General features: G+C 41.0%; 1 protein-coding gene across 1 annotated transcript in view; it reads left to right on the forward strand.

The window, feature by feature from the left end:
- The window catches only part of TPK1 (thiamin pyrophosphokinase 1), a 239,834-nt gene that overhangs the window by 233,519 nt on the left and 1,082 nt on the right, over positions 1 to 5,233 (forward strand). The window lies entirely within an intron of this gene.

Below are 5,233 nucleotides of genomic sequence, written 5' to 3' on the forward strand. Positions count from 1 at the left end.
TATATATTTAAAGCTCCAATGTACCATCTGGAATATAAACCACAGGGAATTGGTGCAGCTTTCCTGTATCCAGCTCCCTCCGTTCATTGTCCTTATGTATATACTTAGTATTGCCATTCCAGCCAGCATAATGTTTAATGTTAGTGTTGCTTTGCCCTGCAGTTTTGTAGCACGCAGCTTGCACCTGGATAATATTTGATAAAACATCTTCATGGACTGCTACTGCTGACTGTGCAGACCTCAAGATAATAAATTAGGCCACAAGATGGATTTATCTAAATAGTAAAGAGTCTTCGGTGCTGAATCCGCATATTTAAAACATTAATCCACTTTGTACAGCTTTAATGAGGCCTGAGGATCACCATAAAGATGGGTTCTCTTGTACTGCGTATGTTCAAAACAGCGGCGAAGTACCATGTAGTGTGCCTTCTACTATTCGTAATTAGTGCTTTTCAATGCTACAAAGTTAATTGGTTAAAGGAAAAGTAAGTATTACTCAAATCTAGCTCTGAATGTATACAAAAATATTTTTACAAAACATACGTTTTGGAATGACCTGTGCTTAGAGGGGATGTTCAGTGATTTTACAGTTTATTTAAAGCCAGGTATTAAAAGAATGCACATTTGTAAAAAAAACAATTTTCTTAAACTGAAGTGTTGTTCCTAAAGTACGGTGAACTTTTGCAAATATATGCAAGTATTCTTGCACATGATGTCACACTTTCCTTTCACGGGCGCCCTCCTCAGGCACCCACTGATCTAGGCTGTCAGTCGCTGCTCTGTCCGCAGCCGCCACTATATCCTCTCCTGCTTTTTCTGGGTCCCCAGTCGTTTTCTTCTTTTATTGGGCTGCCTCTGATGAAATAACACCTGTGCATGCTGGAGTTGCATGCTGTGCCCGTGTACACAATTTAAAAAAATACACAAAAATGTTGATTTCTTTTTACATAAATACCCCCCCCCCCCAAAAAAAAAGTTTGTGTGCCCTCTAAAAGCTGTGAGTTTTTAAAGGATAAGTATTTCGTTTTAGTGAATATACTGCCTACTTTCTCTACACCAGAACACTGACTTTAGCACCCAGGTACCTAAAACAGTAGTGTCTGGCATAGCGCAGCTTTAGGCTGAAATCATTCAAAAACCTATGTGCTGTACTTATAAATGGCATCATAGTCTCCATTTACATTTGTCAGGCACCTGACAGGACTTAGCTGCGAGCCATGATTGGGCAAAGTCATCATTACTTTGCCTAATCATGGCTCTTAGATTGCACTGAGCCGTGATTGGGAAAAGTCTTGCACCTGACCTGTGGTCAGGTGCATTGCTTCACCCAATCAGGGCTTCACAAGGAGCGTACAGCCCGTCGAACGTCCCTATAATTCGTGTGTTCACCGAACACACGAACTACCGATGTTCGAGTGAGACCGATGTTCGAGTGAAACATCGAGACCATCCCTACTCACTAATGCCCCATTCATATCTGTGCAGTTCGTGTGCTGTGTCAAGGCCTCATATTATGGGCATCCTGCACTAGGGCCAGAAAATGTGCCTGCACTATATTGCTCTATGCAGGGCACCACAACACACTGTAAGACCCCGTTCACATATAGCGACATACCTTTGCAGCGGCCGGGATAGCGCGACTTTCGGGGCGACGATCCAGCGACGGTAGAGCGACCTACTCCGTCGGGCTCCATAGAAAAAAAGCAAAATCCGCCGAAAAAAGGGTCCGGTAGAAGCGACTTGCGACCGCGACGAGCGACGCGCAACATGGAGTTAAGACAGCTCCATTGAATAGCAGTGGCCGGCGACTTCTCGCGATATCGCGCGGCAAAAATGCGCGATATCGCGGCGGAAATCGCGCGACAATTCGCTATATGTGAACGGGGCCTTAAATGTTACCATGCATTGTGGTGCACTACAAAGCAGGTGTGTCCCTTTAATGAATTGGTGTGGCATTCAAAATGCATGGTGTGTTGCCATGCTCATTACCACATCACATAGGTATGAAGGCAGCCTAAAACGTGCACTAAAATGCAAAGCTTTCTCTTTAGGTGACTTTTACTTTTTCAACTATACTATGGGACTGATTTATAAATCAGCGTCCTGCTTTAAAAAAAAAGAAAAAGGTCTGGGGGTCTGAAGGCAGCAGAGTGCTATTGAATGAATAAATAGAGTTAAAAAAAATGGAGGAGAGCCTGATCATGTGACCTGTCAAAGGTCACGGGGGTAATACATGCTCCACACTGTAGTTAATGTATAAATACTGTATATATAAATATGAATATATATATTTATATCTTCAGGGAAAAGGAATGTTTAGAACACAATCTTCAAACAATATCCAGACGGCCTCTGTTCTTCTAGCGTTTATTGGATCCCAAAAACAGATGAACAGAAAAGTCCAACAGAGTATATACAGAAAAGTAATAATAAAAAATAAAAAGCCCTGTGAGTCCCTTTCTATGTATATCTAGACTTCTCTCTTCATGATGATAATAATGGCACAGACACTCCATACACCCAGTATATATGTCCATCTATGTATGGAAATGTTTATTTCTAGGACTCTCCCTTCATGACTCTTCATGATGATTCTCTCTGCCACTTTTAATCACTCACTTCATATACGGTTTACTGCCAGTTGGTAACACAGAAGGGATGTCTGACTGGCTGGTTTGATGTTCCCATTTATCTTACATCAATTAAAATAATCCACTGTGTACATCCTCTATCTAGTGGCAGTTAAAGTGACATTAAGGGCAAAAGCCCCCCCCCCCCCCCCCTCCTCTCAGTGCTATTGTAAGGACTTACCTTAAATGATGCCTCTTAATCCAATCATCTTCGTCTTTCCAGAAGTTTTTAGCTGTCACTCCAGCGCTGGTGCAGGTCTCCGATCCAGCGCTGACTCCTCTGTCCTCTTCTCTGATGTCACGCGGAGTCTGTGCGGGTGTACGCTGCTCCATAGACTTACCTTGTGTCTCTCCTCGTCTCCCGGCCGAACATCTGAACTACGCATGCGCCCGCCCCAAGATCCTTTGCGGCCGCCCAAGAAAATTTCAGATGTATTGACCCTTTGAAAAAGTTTTTTTTTTTAATCGTTTTGCATATATCTACTGCTTGCTAGCAGTGGATATATGCAAAACCAAGTAAGGTTTAGTAATCCTTTAACTAAATAGGTTTCTTCTGACAAAAACTCTCTGTAGCTGTTTCCATTGTGTAGAGTCAAACAATGCTTCACCACCCCGAAAACTGTTTTATCATAGGTCCAAAATAAAGACCTAGTTAGCATAAGACTGAGGTGTGTTAAATAAAAGTAGCCAAATAATTTCCTTCAACACATAAGCATACATCCACATACACACACCCCAAATACACTGCATGGCCAAAAACAAGTTGCCACCTGGATTTAGCTAAGCAAATAGGTAAGAGGCTTCCATTGGATAATTACTGCAGTGATCAATATGTTTCATATGTTATGTCCCAAAAAAAAATAAGGTCAGCTGTGTACATGAATATACTGAATGACCAGGTTTTAACATCAATGGATTTTTTTTCTTCCTTGATGGCACATTGGGCATATTCCAAGATGACAATGCCAGGATTCATTGGTCTCAAATTGTAAAAGAGTGGTTTGGGGAACATGAGATATTTCCACACATCGATTGGCCACCACAGAGTCCAAACCTTAGCCCCATTGAGAATCTTTGGCATGTGCTGGGGAAGACTTTACACAGTGGTCTGACTAGCTCATCATCACTACAACTGAAAAATTAATGCAACTCTGGATAAAAGTAAATGTTGTAACATTGCATATGCTTATCGAAACGATACCATGGCATGCTGTAATCAAAGCTAAAGGCGGTCCAACTAAATATTAGAATGTGTGTTGTTTTGTTGTTGTCCAGGCAGTATGTATCCTGCAGACATACCTCCAATCAAACAATTGCCCCATAACTTACAGACACACCACAGCTCTTATTTTATGAATGCGATTTGCATAACCCTGCAGAGTATAACTGAGAACATATAGCGGATATCGGCTCTCTTTTACAAATTACACCCTCTGTATATCCACGAGGCCAACAGAGTATTATCCCTTTGCACTGCATAGAGAAAATAGTGGTGATTGATAAATGTAACCCTGTATCCAGTCAAAGAATATCAAAAGTGGTATAGAGAGACAGACAGACAGCGCGGGCATTGGGCAGGAGGTGCTGTTTTTCTCCAAGCACTCTGTGATGCATGAAATAGGACTTTAATTGTATTTCTTTTCTACACTATAAACATATTTTGTCCTAAAAAAAATGAAAAGACTGCAAAGTTTTTATTTCTGAAGTTTCTGAAATAACTGATTACATGCTATGAGAATACAGAAAAGACAGAATATAAAATAGGAATTTATCAGACATGTTCTCTTTTATCACCCTTCCATCAGACAGTGATATCATCAAGATCAGTGTACTTATAAAAGTTCCCATCCAGTACAATCGCAGGGACACTTTGGGAAATCGTCTGTTCTCCATCAAATGTTCTGTTTAAGTATTTATTTTATAAGCCGTTTTATTCACAAAAATAAGTGAAGTTTGCCACCTAGTGTCCAAAATAATGAACTGCTTTAAAAATCTGTCTCTAAACTATTAAACTACCAGGGTAAACTTGCACTTTGGTAATTATCACTAATTTATTATCATTTTTCAGCATGCATTGATTATTAGAGTATACATTATTGGACTGTTGGCTGGAAATAGGAAAATGAGGAACATTGAGATAAATGAGACTGCAAAGTCATCATCTGCTTGACGAGCTGTAATTTGCTATTCCTTCTAACAGTGCTTAGAGGCTACTTGCTATAGCATGACTTGGATGGATAAGGAACTTTGAAGACCGCATTAAGGAGCTTGCAATATGTTCTATGCACATAGTTACATAGTATTTGAGGTTGAATAAAGACACAAGTCTATCGAGCTCAACCTTTGCGTGTCTGTGTGTGTAGTGCGTGCAAGTGTGTTTGTGTCCCTGTGTGGTCTTAGGTTTCAGTGTACCGGTACACCTGTATGTTACAATCCCTTAGGGTGGTATCTAACTGATTTTTGAATGATTCAATATTCTCTGCTGATACCACTGCTCATGTCAGAGAGTTCCAAAATCTAACCACTCAGACTGAAAAGAATCCCCTACGCCAGGGCTCAAAATTTGGGTCTCCAAGTACCGGCTCGCGGACCAACTCCGGCCC

The sequence above is a fragment of the Nanorana parkeri genome, unplaced genomic scaffold, assembly GCF_000935625.1.
Source record: "Nanorana parkeri isolate BGI_ZX_2015 unplaced genomic scaffold, ASM93562v1 scaffold41, whole genome shotgun sequence".
In the NCBI taxonomy this organism is placed as follows: Eukaryota; Metazoa; Chordata; class Amphibia; order Anura; family Dicroglossidae; genus Nanorana; species Nanorana parkeri.